Below are 19054 nucleotides of genomic sequence, written 5' to 3' on the forward strand. Positions count from 1 at the left end.
CGACGGTATGATAACCGTGAGCGAAAATATCACGTATTGAAATTACAGCTTCAAAAAACATCATTTTATAATCTATTTGAACATATTAGCCACTTCACCTGTGGTAGTTAGCCGCAGTAGCTAATTTAGCGTAGCATTGAAGCAAAGATACCAATAAAAGGTTGGGTTTCACAAACTAAACAACACAGACTTGTAAAACCGCGATATAACCCAGTCGGTTATCGTCCCGTATCTGCTCTAGTCTTGATCGTGGTTTTCTGTTAGTTTGGTCTTGACCACGACGCTATTGTTTTCCCATAAGCGACTGAATGGATTAAATGGAGAGGGGATAAACTGGTCGTTACAAACTCGCATTTTCCTCAAACTCGTTTCTGGCACAAAAACGCGGCGATCAACGCGAGCGTGTATCTCTGGTAGCCATCGCTCACAATAAATCCGTGTAATAAGCGTCTTTCCGCAGTCGCGTGTCATTCACATTCCCCCGCTTCCCCGGCAAAGCAATAACGGTACGAAGCGGCGCTCAAACCGCAACCCGGATATCATGTCAAGTGATTCATTTCCCACAGTTCATTGGCAAGGAGCAGCCGGTTGCCAAATTTATCTTGTACGCCTCTCGTGAGGACGGCTCCATAATTAAGTGAGCGTGCTATATTACACTGGTGCAACGGGGACTAGCATGAATAATACAAGACAAAAAGAAGAGTCAAACTACGATATTTGGCGCCAGAAAAACAGGGGGCTCCATACAAGGCGCTGAAAAGGAGGTCCGGCCGTAGTCGCGCCTTTTTAGGGAATAGACAGGCGGGATCATTTAGGTATCGAACAATACAGAGCGCTGAGAAAAAAAAAAAACAAGTCGAGACCAGCCTCGTTCTTGCGTTTGGAAAGGAGATTTTTCTACTGGCGATAGCTGTGTACTTTTTGGGAGTTTTTTGAGAGACTGAAATGACGTGATTTCCGATTAGGTGATTTATGTTTTCCCCCTTGTGTTCCTCCATGTGGCCTCCATGAGGCGAAAATTAGTTTGACGCCTCCGGTCTAAAACCACAGAAATTTAGCCTCTCCGCAGTAAATACTCTCTGTAGATTTTTTTTTTTTGGATTGATTATGCTTGAATCAAAATAAGACATTATGTTAGCACGATATCTGCATTGTCAATTTGAAAATAAAAATACTGGAGGAAGGAATTGAATCATTAAATAATAATAAATAAACAATAAATAATAATAATAAATCAAAATAACCTTAAAAAAATCTTGCATTTTCTCAAAAGCTGACAATACACCTTGAATTAAATTATTTTAAACTCTTGATCGATCCTAAGCAGTTTTTTAATCTATTCTTATTGCCTTATTCTTTATATCCAATTGTCTATTAATAAAGTTTGACTGACTTATTTGATTGTTTCTTGTTTCTAAATTTCTTTTAGCTAATCTAGTGGATGCATACGCAAGCGTAGCCACTACTGTAGCTTCTATTCTTTGCGCCTTATAATGCGGTGCGCACTATATATGAAAACTGTTTTAAAATAGGCCATTCATTGAAGGTGCGTCCTATAATCGGGTGTGCCTTATAGCGCGGAAAATACTGAAACAGACTAACAGATTCATCGATAATTAAAATAATCATTAGCTGCAGCCCTTAAACCAATCACATTCCAAATCATCTTAAATTTAGTTAGTACTCACCTGCTTGTATTTAAAATGTCCGCAAATAAAATACAAATATTTTAGTAGGCATTTGATAGTAGTTTTTTTTTTTTAACATCGCATAAACTTGGCAGTTTAACAGGGATGTGTTTTATATTGGTTGCAGGTGATTGGAACATTCTCAGCCTTCCATCTGAGTTTTTCAGCGATGTGGCACTGAAGCACAGATGGGGCGGACAGAAGGAGAGCAGCGGCGGCCCACTTGCTTTCCGCCGAGGCCAGGGGGTGCGTAGCCGAGCCGCAAAAGAGGGGGCGGGGCTAATGGGAGAGCCGCAAAACCATAAACCGCGACGGCGTGTTGAACGCTAATCACTGGGCATCTTTTTTCAAGGCGACTACTGGATAGGCTCATAATAATAACAATAATACTTTGAAAGTTTTGAAAGTTGAAAACAATCCACAGTGTTCATTCATTTTTCGTTTTAGTTTGTTTCTTTTATTAAAAAAATATATACTTTTTTTTTTGGTCTGGACCAGTTTTGAAATAATATGAAAAAGAGGTAGGTAAAGCTGCAGTAAAGTAGTGGTAAAATCCAACTCGTGCAGTTAAGGTTGATTTTTTTTCTTCAAATCAGTAAAATTGCATTTTTTTGCAGGAAAATAGTCAGGTAAAAATTGCGCAAGAAAACCCTTTTGATCTCATCGTTTTGGTGCAATTTTAGCATTGCTTTCAACATCGATCCCTCGTGTCAAATACTCGAGTATCTCTGCGTCCGAAAGGGAAGCGCGTCCCTCCCTCGCTACTCCGTCCGCTTTTCATCCGCTTGCCAACGCTGCCAACCTGGATGAAGATGAGTCACGCCAGAGAGGATTTCCAGCCTCGCGCCCGAGACAATAACCTCGCTCGCTCTTTGTTTTCTCCTTCAGCTTGAGATTGTCGTCATGGCGGCCTTATCTTGCTGCTACACGCCATTGCTCCACAACATTTTTTGCCCTCACCTTTTTACCCCGCCCTGTCGGGGTAGTTTGATTTTTAAGCGGGTTTCCGTAGTTCCAAGCACATTGACCGATGTGCACTGCATACACCAACAATCTGAGTGTCAATCAAAATGGTAACTAGCTCCAACTATTGCAATATATGCAATATATATATATTGACCGTATTTATTCAAATCCATACAAAGTTTATGTATAAATATATCTGAAAGGTTTGAGACAAATGAGACAAAGTTTTTTATGGGTTCTCTTCATCTTCATGTGTTTTTGAGCTAACACGTCCATTGCAATCTGCATTCTATTGTCTTTTTTTTGTCATTTAAAAAATGTTCTAAAATTTTTCTACCACTAGAGTATTTCGCATAATTGCTGTTTTGCATTGCATGTTGTTTTGCGTTAAATGTTAAATTATATTATTAGTTTTTTTATTGTTCATGTTTTTTTGAGCTAATATTTTATTGTCGATTATACATTATTTTGATTTTATTTGTACCCTGCACCATTTGTTTTTGTAATTTGGGGGGATTTTTTTTTTTTTTTTTTAAACATGTGTTGTATTTTTGTCATTTAAAAATTGTTCGAACATTTTTCGACCACGTTTATTTTGTGTAATTGTGAACTGTTTTGCTTTACACAATTCCTCTAATTGGATTACATTGTAAAGTTTTTATTTTATACATTGCTTTTAATATATTTTTTTATGATCTCATATTTACAATTATTTTCGATAATATCGGTCCGCTTTGGAGTTTCATTTTTTCGCTTTGTACCCATTAAATGAATAAAGGAAGAAATATAACAAGAATGTTGGTAAAAGCACAATCTCTTTCACACATTTAGGAAACTACGTTATGGGGTCGATTTCCGATCACACGATCGGGACATTACTATTTAATATACTTGGGTCCCCGCAAGGAAACCGGAGGGAAATGCAAATGTGGCGCTTACCTTCACAGATTCGGTCCAGCCGCTGCCTCTTGACTTTGTGTTTGTCGGTGAGAGACATGGCTTCCAAAAAATGGCGTCTGGGCTCAACGGGCGGCGGCGTGGGTTCGGGGTTACGTCCGCTGACAAGGTTCAGATGCCTCTAGTGCACTGTCGGCACTGCTCCCCGGGGCATAACGCCTCGGCGCGTACACCTGGAGCAAGGAAAAATGAAAAGAGAAAAAACAGAGCTTCGATGACATCAACGAATCAGTCCCGCGAGCTCAACAAACTATCGGTGTTTTTTTAATTGAATATTTTAGTAACTTGTATTTTTTTTCTAATATATTTTTTTCTGCATTTTTTGTGGTATTTATGCTTTGTTTTGTTGCTCAACCAAGTATTGGTTGTCCTTGTTTGTTTGACCTTTGACCACTTTGTTCTATATTGACTTTATTGATGTTTTTATTGCTGGATTTGCTTTATGATTTGTATTTTAGAAACTGTACAGCACTTTGGGCAACCCTTTCAGGTTGTTGTTAAAATGTATTTCATAAATCAATTTTGACTTGGCTTTTTGGTTTAAAAATATTTGTATAATATTTGCATTTTTTTTATTATGTCTTTCCACCATTGTTATTTTTTGCTCTACTACTTGGTATAATGAAATATTTTTCTCAAAGTATTTTTGTCATTTTTCTCCATTTTTTAGCACATTTTTGGGTTTGTTTTTGCACTTGTTTATGCTATGATGCCAATATACAGGATTCTCTCAAGATTATACTTAAAGGGGAGATCGAGTCCATTTTTTTTTTAAAACAATAATATGTTCTTTAAACCCCCACCAACCGAAACAGGCAATTCTGAATAATATTGTGAATATTAATTAAGCAGAAAATAAAGAAATACATTTGATTCATTCCAGGGGGGTGGTCAATTTGCACATGCTGTTGACTGAAACCAATCACAGCTCACCTGTTTTCTACATTTAATCATTTGATGATTGGCCGTTACTTGAGCTTCTACTTAACTGTGATGTGCAAGTGACAAAATGGCCGCCTTCAAAAACAGGTGTATTTTGCCGCCTAATTCATATTCCACAAACACAATATTAATCAGAATACTGTATTCAGGCAATTGGAGGATGCATGATGGTAAAAAAATAAATAAATCAAGAATATTCCCAAAATTGCAATCTCAACAAGACAAACATGAAAATGTAACACCACACTCGGCCCAGCAGAGGGTACTTAAAAGCAACATTCAGAGTGTAACTCAATTTTGAGAGAATCAATGCCCGCCTCTTCCTACTAATGACTTTAAACAGCAATTCTTGCAGACTGAAAACGCATCTTATTTGTTCATCGCCGGCTCGCACGGCGGGCAATCCTGCACAAGCGCGTTGTTCGGGAGAAAACCAAAAAGCAAGACAAGCTGCTTTTTTTTCCCCTCTCCTTGCTGGCACAAGTACAGTGCAAATGCAGCAAAAAAAAAAAAAAGACACACAAACACAAAAAGGATTGATTGTTGCACTAAAAAAACTGCTTGTTCAGTACCAGAAGCGGCCGACTACACAGACGTTTTTGTCTGATGTAAGCAAGCACACAAGCATCCCAAATAAAACATAGTGAGGGGGAAAAATCCTTGCCTGAGGACTTTAAAGTCCTCTATGAAAGGAAATGGTCCAAAAACAGGGTCATTCAATTGTTTACATTGAAAAGGAAATACCCAAAAGGAAGCCTAGTAACTGTTCAAAAAATTTCCACGAAACATTCAGTTTCTGACTACCGATGGACAATTGATACCAAAATATCAACACGCCAATACAAGACCAATACTGACATTTATTCATGGGATAAAAGGCATTATTTCAAGTGTTTAAAATAGGGTTGGGCAAGTCTCGATACCGGGTATTGGTAGCAGCTTGATAGCGATTCCAGATACCAGCTCGGTATGATACCGGGCATCAGCCCAATATCAACCTGGGCATCGCTCCAATACCCGATACCGGGCATCGCCCGATAATAATACCGGCTCGATACTAATACTGGAAAGCGGCCCGATACAGACACCCGGATACCGACAGCGGGTATGATATCGGGCCAATACCAGGCGCTATTTCAAGGTATCAGTTACAACGCGGTGAATAACATTATCAGTCGCGGCCCGATTGCACGTAGCAGCCTAATAGAGATGCCAGGTACCGGCTCGGTATATTACCGGGCCCAAAACCGATACCGGACATTGCCTGATACCAATACCGGCAATTGGCCCGATACAGACATGCGGATACTGACACGGGGTATTATATCGGGCCAAAACCAAGCCTTATTTCAAAGGTATCACTTGCAACGGCAGGTATCAGATCGGTACGATACCCGATACCAGCTCAATACCAACACCGGGCATCGGTGATACATGCATGTCATTTTTTTTTCAAAGTTTTTATTCGCTCGATTTCAAACTAGATGTTACTGACCCATCTTGTACATTTGGAAAGCGACCAGAGCATGAAGAATCACAGGTGCAGCTACTCTACCCACCGCTAGCGCTAGCAAAAGTGACAGCGGAATAGCTAAAAAGCCGACTGCACCATAGAGATCCTTCGTAGTTTCCGGTGCGCTACACGGAATACTTTGTCAAGAAACGTTTTTTGAAAGAGGAGATTTGATAGGTCACAGGAGTTGACTGCTGATTCTAATCTTTACCAGCAGAGGGTGCTAACACATTGATTCAGATAAACTGCCGCAGAAATAAGAACTCAATGTATTGCGACTATATCCCAAAAATATTTCCCAGAAGCCAAGATGGAGGCAAAGTTGGAAAATTACATGTTGGAAGGCCGGCCGCCATTACTGTCCATCAGCGGGGGAATTGTGGGCGGGGCGGCGGTTTCAATTAGCCACGAAGCGAAACACTTAGCGGCCTCATTAGTCGATTAATGGATTTCACGGCGGACAGGTACTTGACAAGCCATCGATCGGCGTCGTTGCTCGCGGTCAATTGCGGCTCTTTGGTCGCCTCCACATTTCGGATAACAAAGAACCGTCGAAAAACGCGGGCGCTGAAGAATCTAGAACGCCAAAGAATGGGTGACGAGTCGGAAATACCGAAGTCTCGGAGTCGGACGATCGGCCGCCATGATTGTCCCCCTTCGTCATTAGAGTGATGGGGGGGGGTATCAATTAGCCTCCAGCAGAAACACTTAGCAGCCTCATTAGTCGATTAATGGATTAGTGGCAGACGAGTAGTTGACAGGTGATTGATCGTCCTTGTTGCTCGCGGTCGCCGAACTGAGAGCTGGTAAACGGCGCTTTGGAGGCTTTACATTTGGATTCAAAGGAGAAAAACTTTCGGCCGCGCAATCAATCGATCGATATCGTTTGGGTTTGTCAGTCAAGGCCGATCAATTCATCTGGGCTGACGTGCGTTGTTTTCACCGACGACATCGTTGCAGAGTGGAGCCAGTTGACAAACGACTCGCCAACTTGGCGGTTTGATCGATGGTTCAATTGATGGAGCGACGTTTTGGACTGCTCCGGCGCCTGTTTATTAGAAAAAACAAACAAAAAAAAAACGAAAAAAAGGAAACTAAACACTCGCGGCGTTAGTTTCTGCTGAGAAACTGACCGCATGAACGAACATGTTTTGTTTTTGGTATGACAAGAACCAAGCCAAGTGAAAAGCAATCAGTTAAAGGTCAGGGGTCGAAGATTTTTTCTCGAGACCTCGGGAAGAGCAGTGGTTCTCAATGTGGGGTCTGCGGACCCCCGGGGGTCCGTGGCCTGACTGCAGGGGGTCCGTGAAATAATTTGGGCTATAAATAAATAAATAAAAAAAATAATTTCACGCTATTTTGTATTCAATTGCAACAGTATTGATGATTCATGTTCATTCCTCGTTGAAGGCATGATGTTGATGCTACCAACCATGTAGAAGACGAATATTAAAATCTATCTGATGTTGCAACCTCCGACTTCTAGAACAATTTCGTCAATACATGACAAAAATACATTTTCTATTATTTTTATTCGTGTGTTATAGTCCCAAAAATGCAGTAGTATAGTTGTAAATTGTTAATGTAGACTTGTTGCATATGTAAAAAAAACCCTACAACATATGCTACACATTACTTAGTAGAAAACGAATTTTCGGTTTGTACCGCGGGCCGCTTAACGATAGACGGCGGGCCATAAATGGCCCCCGAGCCACAGTTTGGACACTTATAATATTAAAATTCGCTTTCATAATTAGATTTTAATATGTGAAGACAAAAAATGATATTTAAAGAGCCTCTGACACGGTCCAAAAGGACCTAAAGCCGACTTGTTGGGTTCTTGTGGGTCCATCCATCTTCCAAAGAAGAATTCAAGAGGGTTTAATCCGAATTAACCTGGACTAGCCTGTTACAAAGACAAACTATCCAAGGGAGACTACACTCAGCGGGCATCTCTGGATGCGACTGAATTATTCAAAAGGTCACGACCGCCCGCTCGCTGCGCGGGGTCGACGCTGGGTTGCTGCGAGAGAAGCAGCAACGCCAAAGGAAGTCTTTGGCGGGACTCATCAATTTCAGCCTCACACGCATCCAGAGTTAATTGGCCACAATTAATTAGCTGACATTAAGCCACGTGGGGTAGTCGGGTGGAGTGGGTGAAGGGGGGGGGGGGGGGACTCTTTCCAATAAATCTCAGGATGGAAGGCGACGAGGGAGACGGCGGCGCCGACGCGCCAATAGCAATACATCTCCACGAGTGTCAGTCAAGTGTCGCCTGGCTGAGATATACTCTATCTGACGCCCCGGTGATGGATTAGTCGGGAAATCTATACCGCATTCATTTACATTCAAAACCCATAGGCTCCAAAATACATGTCGGCTCTTATCGAAGAACAAAACCAATGCTGTGGCGGCGTCTCCATTACATTTTTTTCAAGCCCGAGTCGCTGATTTTGAGTACCTGTTGAGAACAGGCTCCAAATCTTATGTGTGTGTTTTTATTTCTTTAAGTAAAGGTATCCTGGTATTTTTGTTTGCAAGGAACCGCAAACATTTCCTTGGGTCACTTTGACCCAGGGTGTATTTAGTGTTAGCAATTTGTAAAATCCAAGTCTAATATTGTGTTTTAAACAATGATTTTGTCACGATAGCTTTTTGCTTGAAAAAACAAGTTCAAAAGACAATACTTAATTTACACTAGTCTGTTACGTTTGTTTCTTGGGAATGGTAATAACATCCTGGGTCAATTTGACCCGGGTGTCATAAGTAACCAGCCAAAGGTTTCAAAAACTTTTTTGTTTGTGTGATTCTGCTAACTAACATACCTTTTCACCCCTCAGAAACAGGAATATTATTCCTGGGTCATTTTGACCCGAGTTTTGCTTATAATAAAGTTCCAAACATTTTAAGCAAATTCCATCTTATATGCATATGTTTGTTTTACATCAGCCAAGAAGAAGTCTTGTACTGTAAAACTCCATCCAACATTGACTAAATTTCAAATGGGTCAGTTTGACCCACAACACAATTGTGGGTGCAAACAATGTAAACAAAAATTGCATATCAGTGGTGCCGATCAAAATAACGATGCAAAGAAATTACAATTCAATATTCTGCCCAACCAAACACAAAATCTAAAGCCTACAAAACATTTTTCCAGCAGTGGTCAGAAAAAATTTAACGGGGAATTTCTCAACCCAGATGCGAAAGTGACCGACTTCAGATTCTTTCGACGTCCATTTTGGATAATTGTTCTTACTGATAACACTTTGTAGATGATTTAATGTCAATATTTTCGGCAATTAAACCGAGATGAAATCCGCAGCGGCGGCGCCGGCAAGCGGGCGCTTTATTGTTCATCTTCACATCACACTAATTTGACAGTTTAAAGCTCTCGAAAGATTGGAATGAACCCGGATTAGCGAGGGGAGACCTTTCACGCGGAACGGTTCAATGGGTTGCGTGTTACGCAACTGCTTAGCGCAGGAAAATAACTGTAAAAAAAAAAAAACTAACACAACCACGCTGAAGGAATGCAACCAATCAATAGATGATCTACAAAAATACTCACGCAGGGCTGCGCTAAATAGTTGAAAGTCTGCATCTGAATTGATTATTTTGAATAAAAATAAAAGTACGCTAAGAATTTCTTAAACGGACACTAGAAAGTGACGCTCTGAAAGAAAGTCCGAAGAGCACGCGAAATAGATGACGTTAGATAATACTCAGCATTTTCCTGGCGCCAAAGAAGAAGGATGACAGAGAAATTTGGAGGTGCAGCAACTATTACAGTAATCCGACTGTGCCGCAGAGTTTGTTGAAAAGCTCAGCGGGCCTCTGCGGAGACGCCGACGCCACACTACTCAAAAGCGCAAAAGCAGATCAAATGCGTCTCAGTCGGATGTTGCAAAATGGGAACGCTTCAAAAAGAAGGAGAAAAAAAAAACACCTGTCGTCAAACTTTTTATTTTCTTAGTCTCAGTCTCAGCTGCTTTAAGATTTGGGTTTGGCCTAATCCCTTCAAAGACTCGGCGAGGACTGCCTCAATTCTTAAATTCTCAATTTGAACTTGGTCTCAACTCCTCAACGATCTATCCTTGATTTGGTCTTGGATCCTCAAAGTCTTGATTTTGCCGTGGGCTTGACTCCAAGTCGTCGTATTGACTTGGTCTCCACAGTTTGGAATTCTCGGTTTTGACTTGGGCTAGAACCTTCAAACTTTCAGTCTGCACGTGGTCTTGGCTCCTTCGAGTCCAAGTCTTGACTCGATCGCCTTCAAACATCTCTCTTTACCTGGCCTCAAACCTTCTCGGTCTTGGCCCCGTAATGTTTCGGTCTTGACTCTGTCACAAATGGTCCAAATCGTAGTCTTGACTTAATCACCACGCTTTGAACTCTCAGTCTTCACGCTTTGAACTCTCAGTCTCAAACTCTCAGTCATGACTGCCTCAATTCCTTCAATTTTCAATTTGAATTTTGTCTCAACCCCCTCAGACACATGGTCGCGACAGTCTCAACTCCTCAACGGATTCTCAAAGTCCCGATTTTGGCTTTGTTGATTAAGGCCTCAGCCTTGACTCGGTAGTCTCGACTCGGTCTCGGTTGTTGGAACGCTCAGTCTTGACTTGGTCTCGGCTCCCCAAAGTCTTCTTGCTTTCAGTCTCTACTTGGCTCCTTAAAGTCTAAGTCTTGACTCCATCCCCATCAAACATCTCTCTTGACCTGGCCCAAACCTTCAAACTATCGGTCTGGACGTGGCTCCCCAATGTCTTGGTCCCGACTCGGTCACCGCTCTTTGAACTCTCAGTCTTCACTTGGTCTCAACACTTCAAACTCTTCAACACTCAACACTTCAAAAAGCCGGGTCATACCCCCCCCCCCCCCCCCCATTTCAGATACTCGATTTCCTCCAGGGGTAAATCTGTCAGCGTTGCGCCAAAACAAAGAAAGAGAGAACAGGAAGGTGTGGTCAGGCGGCAACACCAGCCGAGCTCATCTATTAATATCCCATGTTTTACATGCTCCTTGCGCACCTCCCCCCGGCATGTTTAAGTGTAATTTTCCATACTACGAAAGAGGTCCGCGATATGCGTGGGCAGGTGAAAACTTGACGCAATCATAAATTGCTGGAAAACCATGCCAAAAAAAAAAAAAAAAACCCTGCTTCCCACTTGCACAACTGGCGGCAGGGGGAATCATGGTTGCGTTTAAGAAAGATACCACGGTCCACCGAGCGCTATTTACGTCCGATCGATACGCTTGCAAAGTTCCGGCAGGCGAGGTTATCTGTGTGTGGCAGAAGCTGGAGGGAAAAAAAAAAATTAAATTCGGAAGAGGAAAAAGGCCTGCAGCGCGCCGACCTGGTGGAAGGTGTGGAGCTGCCCACCATCCCAAGAGCAAAGGGCCTGGCTCAGGCCGGCTCCCTTTGCGTCCCTCCAGGAAAAGGTGATTCAGAGATTCCCGCTCCAGAAATTGAGGTGCTTCCACTCTCCCCTACCCGCCCCCCCCCTGGAATGTGCCCACAAACTCCCTGTGGGATGGTTGAGACAGCCTGTGCTGCTGTACACGGGCTTTGCATTGGGCGCGCGCCAATTCAAACAATGTGCTGATAGAGTCCAGAGTACAAGCGGTTGCAAAACACGGATGAGGACTTACGCAGCCGGGAATGCTTAAAAGGATCATTCCCGCTTGTTTCGGCGTTGGGTTTGCTACTGTAATTAGGCGATTGGAATAACGCCGCAAGTTCGTAACCCTCGACAAAGCCAGTTTCTTCCGGGAAGCCGTCGCTCGGATCGGAATCTCCCACGAGATGAATTCCCAGGGTTGAATCCAACGACCGCAAAACTTATGAGACGGGTCTTCGGTTGCGGCAGTCAAGATTTTTGAGATTATCATTGGATACGGGCCAATAAAATGGTGCCACTTGTTGATTTTTTTTTTTTTAAATACTTTTTGTTCATTGTACATAGTGAAAAAATGTGCTGAAAACCCGAGCTTGAAATCTTGTTTAGTTTTATCCCTACAATTTTTAAAATTCCATAGCTCTGGGAATCCACTTTTTTATTCTGTATCTCACGCTTCAAAACAAAAAAAATAGCCTACACTACTTTACTTTCAACATCACTTAGTTTTTAATCAGTTTCTCGCTGTAATATTTGCATTTTCACCAAGCGCTCCGCTCCTATTGGCCTCTACCCAAATGGTGCGCGATGCCGATACGTACGCCGTCACACGGCACGAGTTCTGGTTTTAAATGGTTTTACGCAGTGGGAGTAAGCGATTCAGAAAACGAGTGGATAGTTATATTTACAACAAATACGTGTTTTTATACAATGTTTTCCAGTCACTAGGACTTCGCTGCAATGCTGTGTATAATCAATGAATTCTAATTTCGTCACTACCATCATAACGTATCATATTAACTCTTCTCCAAAGGGAAGACGGGTAAAACTTTAACCTTGCATTTTAGCATCGTTGCGAAACTAGTCTACTGAACCCCATGTAATCCCATTCACTCAGTGAATGGCACAGTTTTTTAGCGCAACCCCTGCTGACGACGGGGCGCTCGCAAGACAAGGTTCCCCTCCCTCGTCCTCGTTCTCCCTCTCCCGCGTGGACCTATCATCTCGGTCTGGATGAATACGCCGCAATTCCAGTCACCGGCGCTAACGCACGCTTGCACTTCTCACTCAATTAATCCTGGCTCAACTTTGCAGCTGGGAGATAAATGGCGCGGAGTCTCCGCAGGAGATTTCGCGCAAAGCTGCGCTCCGTGTTGGCCGTATGTAGAACAGCTCTCCAGAGGACGCCGAGCTCCTCTGCCGCCGAAATCCCGAGCGCCTGGACGCTAAAGGATGACCTCCAGGACTGCGTTGACGCAGCACTTTTTCCGCTTTCCGGCATTGTTGACCAACTTGTTCATTTTCCTGCATATATACATTAGTGCTGGGCGATAACATCGATATCGAAGGAGGAGGGCAAACACTAGAAAAAGTAAACGTTATGATACGAAGAATAGATTTCCTTTGTTTCCTTTCCTTAGATTTTCCTTCTCCTGTTCAGGTCGTCCGTATTAAGTTCCCGTACGTGTTCCCGAGAAGTGCAATCATATCCGACTTCTACATGTCAAGGAGCAGCCATATTGAGAGGAGTAGAATCTGATGTTGCGTTTAAATCGTATGGGAGTTTTGAGATTCTACTTTTGCTTTGTTTTGGTTCATTGTTTCTTTTAAATGCAAAGTAATTTCCGTAATATGACGAAACAGAAGCGTACGTGCACGCAGTACGTATCGCGATACGGCTTTGCTGTATCGAGATGAGTCGCAATACAATTTTTTAACCGGCTTATTTAAATTCGAAGTGTCTCCCCTCATTGTTGATAATGACGCGTGCAATCAGAAAGAAGTTCCGCCTGTGACGTCACCGGTATGTAGTCGTCCTTTTCCCGAGGTCGTCCGAGCGGAAAGCCTGTAGTAAATCGTGCCGACGAGCCATGGCGCCCGGACTGACGCGACAATCCTTTTAACGCTTGACGCCCCCCGCCACCGCTTATGGCTTCTTCCATTGGAGAACACTGCACCTGACTCCCTTTGATTTTCTTTTACGGGCGCCACTTCAGTCCAGCGCGGCTTGGATGCAGGTGTTACAGTTAGAAATGAAAAACGACCGTTAAGAGCGCACTCGGATCGGGGGATTAACTGCAGAGGGGGGAAAAAAAAGTGCTGATGGGCGACAAAAGAATAAAAACAGCTATTCATCACCGGGACAGGGGGATCAAACCCGCGCGTTTGTCAAACTGCCCCGCTTGAGTTATTGCGCAGCGCCACCGCGGTGGCAGCCGCGGAGATAAAGATGCCTCGCACCTCGGATTGATTCAAACGCGGTCGCATCCTCCGTGTTCCGTCTCGAGCGATCATTTGATCCGTTTTCTCAAACAGATGCAAAAGCCCTCAACCAGCACCCCGAAAAAACCCCAACGCCATTACCACCGCGCGTTTACGCCGAGACGGCAATTCCGCGGGTATCGGTGCGGAAATTAAATCACTTATTACACAAGTGGCTCATTTCTAGTGCTTTGCTTGTTTTTTTTTTTCATTGTTGAAATAGTAAGAGGAAAAGAAGGCTTTAAAGGAAGATCGGGTCAACAATTAATTAATGTAATTAATTAGTGCAAAGGACCTTTGATAAGTATTGCAATTTGAGGCTGGTTTGAAGCCTCTTTGGATTGCAATCCGAATGAAGCTTATTTATTATGTGCGTAAACTGTATATTTAATTGACCACATAGTGAAGCTTGCTGTTTAGATGAGCACATTAACACATAATTACCATTAGTCATAATTAAAATATAAATTGCTCAATACGTTTTTATAAGTCCACATCGGTATTTCTCAACCTTTTTTTTCTGTTGTTCTCGCTGTGAAGTATTTTTTTTCAACCAAGAAGGCTGGAAAGCTTTTCTGGTGGGGAAAAAAAAGAAAAGAGGAAAATAAAATAAATGCATTAGAACAATTTGTAAAGGATGCACTAGAATACACAACCGACAAAAAATCTAAAAGCTAAAAAATGCATAAAAAAGAAGCAAAAAAAAAAAAGTCCCTTTTTTTTTGGGGGGGGGGGGGGGTTATTTGATAAAATTGCCACTACGATAAAACTATGATTTATATTCTGAAAAATACGGTAGTCATATGTGGCTTCATGTTCCAATTCTTTTGCTCTTAATTCGAAAAGAACATTTTATTGAACTCTCACTCTTAATTTAGACCTTAAAACTTGTCAGTGTTGATTTGCTTTTAGATCCTTCAAGTTTTAGCCTCAAACCCTCAGTCTTGCTTGTTCATCTCAAACACTCACAACCTCAGTTTTTACGCACAAGTGCGGCTGCTAAAAGCGAGCGTCCTCGGTCACAATGCATGTTTTATTTCTGATTTCAAACGTCTGAGGACGCCAAGTTGCGGCGCACTCTCGCAGTGTTGCAAACAAAACATGGCCGTGCCTTCTTGTAGGTGGACTCCCACTCACCCCTACCTGGCTCGCTCACTGTACTGTGGAGAACCTTCTGACCCAAACTGCTTGTTTGCACTAAAAAAACTCGTGTTCAACTGAGAAAACACTGAGACAAAATACACCTTTTATGTTATCTCAATTTTCATTTTCGGAGGCTGGTTTTGTGAAAACGGATATAATTTGCATTTATAGGCATTTTTATTTTGCGTATATTAAGAAGATATTTGTGAATGTATTATTTGGATTCAACACAACAATAATCTGCCTGCTTGCATTGAGGATAATTTAAAGTCTCTAAATGATGAATAGAGTACCTCCCAAAAATGATCAATTCATTTGATGATCGATTAATCGTTAGGTTAACTGTAGCGATGAACTTTTTTCTGAGTCTACTTGCTCTTAATTCGAAAAGAAAATAATGTTCCCAATCTTGAAAACTCCATTCAAATGCTCTGGAACAGCTTCTGGCAGTAAGTTAGTCTTTCGAGTCGGTTTTGTGGACTCTCCGGGACCGCAAAGCTCGTAATGTCTGCTGATGTGTGACCCCCCCCCCCCCATCCCCTTCATCCATCTGCTCCCAGACTACCCCTCCACTCGCCGCACACAGAGGAGCCGGATTAAATCAAGTGGTCCCACATTACCCTTGGAGGAACCACTTCAGCATCTGCTTTACAAGCCAATGTTGCCCCCCGCCTCCCGCCCCTTATTATGAAAGCAGAAGGCTTAAGTCAAGCGGGAGGTCGGGGGGGGCGGGCCCTCGGGGAGGCGAGCGCGACCTCGACGAGGCGAGAGCGAGACGTGACCGAGGTGACGGAGATAACGGGAGGGCTTGTTCGGCCGTTGTTTAGCACCCGATAGAAAGCGGAGGCGGGACGCTACCGGATACACGGCGGCGCATTAAACGCGCTTGAGTTATAGCGCTAAGCTAGCTGAATTAACTCTGTATATCAAGCCCCATCCAAGGGGCCTGATCTAATTGGGGGGGGTTGGGGGAGTAACCCAACATTTCTATCTCCCGCCGTTAAAGTTAACCACTTCTCCCCCCTCTCTTTCTCTCCGGGGCCGTAAAGCCGCCACGAAGACGTCTGATTTATCCGGCACCCTGGCCTGGGCTTCTGTCCTAACTATCGCACGCCCCCAATTAATTTTTTCAAGCATCCCCTCTCTGCTAAATGTGATGAGATTGCGGCAAACCGGGGTGGGGGTGGTGGTGGTGGGGGGGCTATGACAAAACTGCTGACTCGGGCAAATGCAGAATTTCCTTAATAATGCCCAAACCCGCCTGCGAAGGCACAATGGAAAATACATAATGCTTTCCCCCGCCGCAGATGTAATTAAAGAGTCATCAAAGGCAACGTGTTATCAAACGTGTAAATGACAAAGTGACTGAAGCAGACACAGCGGAGGCATCTTTGAGAGATGGACACAAAATCCATTTGTCCGCCTACTCGCCACCCACTCCTTGCCACTTTTGTACCTTTCAACACCGGCGCCGCCAATCAGAAAAAGTGCAGGGAAGAAACTACAGACATCGAAACGCAAACGCTAGATTCATTTGGACTCGGGAGTAGCACCAAGGATTCGATTAAATAACACAGCTGGCGGGTTTTAGCGATATAGCGACACCTTCCTGGAAAGCGAACCGACTTTGTGGTGGTCTTCTTGTCACCAGAAAAACAAAGTGAGAAATGATTCTCTTCATATTGTCTATTCCTTCGTGGCAATAGGCCACCTTGACTGAGTTCTGTGTTTAGAGGTTTTGTCTTACTTTGATTCCCTTTAAACCATAAGTCTCAAAACCAGTCCTGGAGGGCCGGTATTCTACAAGTTCTGGATGTTTTGCTCTCAAACATACCTGATTCAAATAAGGAACATTTTCAAGCCGCTGCAGAGCTTGCTGATGTCCTCACGGGCCGGTCCCTGCATGTTTTCAATGTTTCTCTCTCAAACACACTTGATTCAAATGATTAGGATCATTTTCTGATGTTGAGGGCCGGTATCCTGCATCTTTTCCAGGTTTTCCTTCCCAACACTACTGATTCAAATGATTAGCTCATCAGCAAGTTCCACAAGAGCTTGAAAATGGTCCTAAACATTTGAATCAGGTGTGTTGGGGGCAGAAACCTGGAAAATATGCAGGATACCGGCCTTCAAGGACTGAGTTTTTCAAATAGTCGGCCAATCACATCTCGAGTGGCGATCGCTGCGTCGGGAGCGTCGGTTCTATTCCCACAGGGCAGCCGGATGGGTTGTGACTGCGTCTTGGTGGGCTTTTGTGAATGCACGCACGCGAACCGACGCTACTCGTCTTTGAGACAAACCCGTACAAAACATCTCACGGGGTCCTAATGAGTCTCAGAAGCCGCGCTTTGGAGTTTCTCCAGCCTAATTTGGCATGCTTCACTTGAGCCGAGTTCTTTCCCTCGTTCGCTCTCCGCAGACCTTAAATCCAAAACTCCGAGGTCTAATGAACCTCCGCAAACAAAAGGACAAACAAAACTTTGCGTGGCAAATATTATTTTCCTGAGCTCCTAATTATCCTCGACATCAGCCCGAAATCCAATCAGTCTGCTGGCTGCGCGCAGTCCGCTCTGCTTGGGAGGCAAACTCCAACAATGGACTTCTTTCATTAAAGTTTGTTCATCGCGGAGAAAAGTCTAGCCTTGACGATTGTTCGCCGTTCAACAACCGCACAAAAGTCAGTATGATGCAAAGCTAGAGGTTACAAAAGGAAGTTCACTATGTATGCTTACACACTTAGCGAGCTTTTTAAATAGTAAAAATTGATATTTGACGTCAATAGCCCATAATCAATGGCAGTAAATGACTTAAGAACTAAAATGTGTGAGCTGTTTATGGCCGCTCCCGGGTGACGTTTATCGTCAAATTTAACGTCAAACAAAGGATTACTAGCCTAATTGTTTTTCCATTCATTTGAATGTGTAATGATGATTTAAGACTTTCAAGGCCCCACTGTATAATGACGCATGGTAAGGAATTGTGTTGCAATGTCAAAAAAATCAATTCACGAAATCATTCCTGTATTACCCTACAAGTAGGGGAAAAATGTAAGAAGAAAAAAGGGATAAACAAATCAAGTTAACTCTGCATCTAAAGCAGTCGGGAGGGGAGGGGGGGGGGTGACCCCAGGGAAAAGGGCAGACATGCCATGTGAAGCGTGTGATGTGTAATTGCAATAAAATAGGGATTGACAGCATTTTCAGGCACTTGGTATTTTTTTTCGGATTCAGACTAACCTGTAACTTGTACAAAAACAAAAAGAATTGAGACGCACTGATCTAAAGAAATGAAGCCAACAACAAAGGGAGAAATACTGTGATCAAAATCAGAAATGTTTTCCTGTCGAAAATCGGAAGTTGTACTTGAAGGCCACAACAGCAAATATTTCTTCCTCACTATCACGAGACAAGGAGGTGTCGACTCCCAACCACGAGGTATTATAAGCACTGCGGATCAGCGGGAAGGACGAAAGCTCTACATGATTATTAGTGTCAAATACATGATCCGAGTGTGAAGCCAATACGCTGGTTCACACTTACTCATTTCTCAGCTGACCTGCCTTCCGCGGCGCGGCAACCCTGTGAAAGGGGCCCCCCCCCCCGTCACACTCTCCGGCCAGCAAATGGACCGAGGCCCGAGGCGGCTAATGGTATAATGAAGCCAGAGGCGGCCCAGAGCGGCGCCGGGATGAGGGGGACGCTGAGCCGAAGGTGAGCTACGGAGGTTGAGGGTTACCCATACGTACGGGCACCCACGTCTTTGGCATCGCCACGCTGTCTCCTAGCTACCGACGGAAGCCAGTGGGCGGGGAGTGAGCCGCCTCCTTGTCTCACTCGTGTCCCAAAGAATGTGGAGAGAATCGCTATTTTCTGGTTAGCTTAGCACGATAGTGGAAGCGGAGGCCAAGCCGACGCGTACGATGCTAATTATGTACTACCGTATCGCTAGAAATGACAAGAAAT

This window comes from Hippichthys cyanospilos, chromosome 17 (genome assembly GCF_059441005.1).
Source record: "Hippichthys cyanospilos isolate Australia breed blue-spotted pipefish chromosome 17, RoL_Hcya_1.0, whole genome shotgun sequence".
Classification (NCBI taxonomy): domain Eukaryota; kingdom Metazoa; phylum Chordata; class Actinopteri; order Syngnathiformes; family Syngnathidae; genus Hippichthys; species Hippichthys cyanospilos.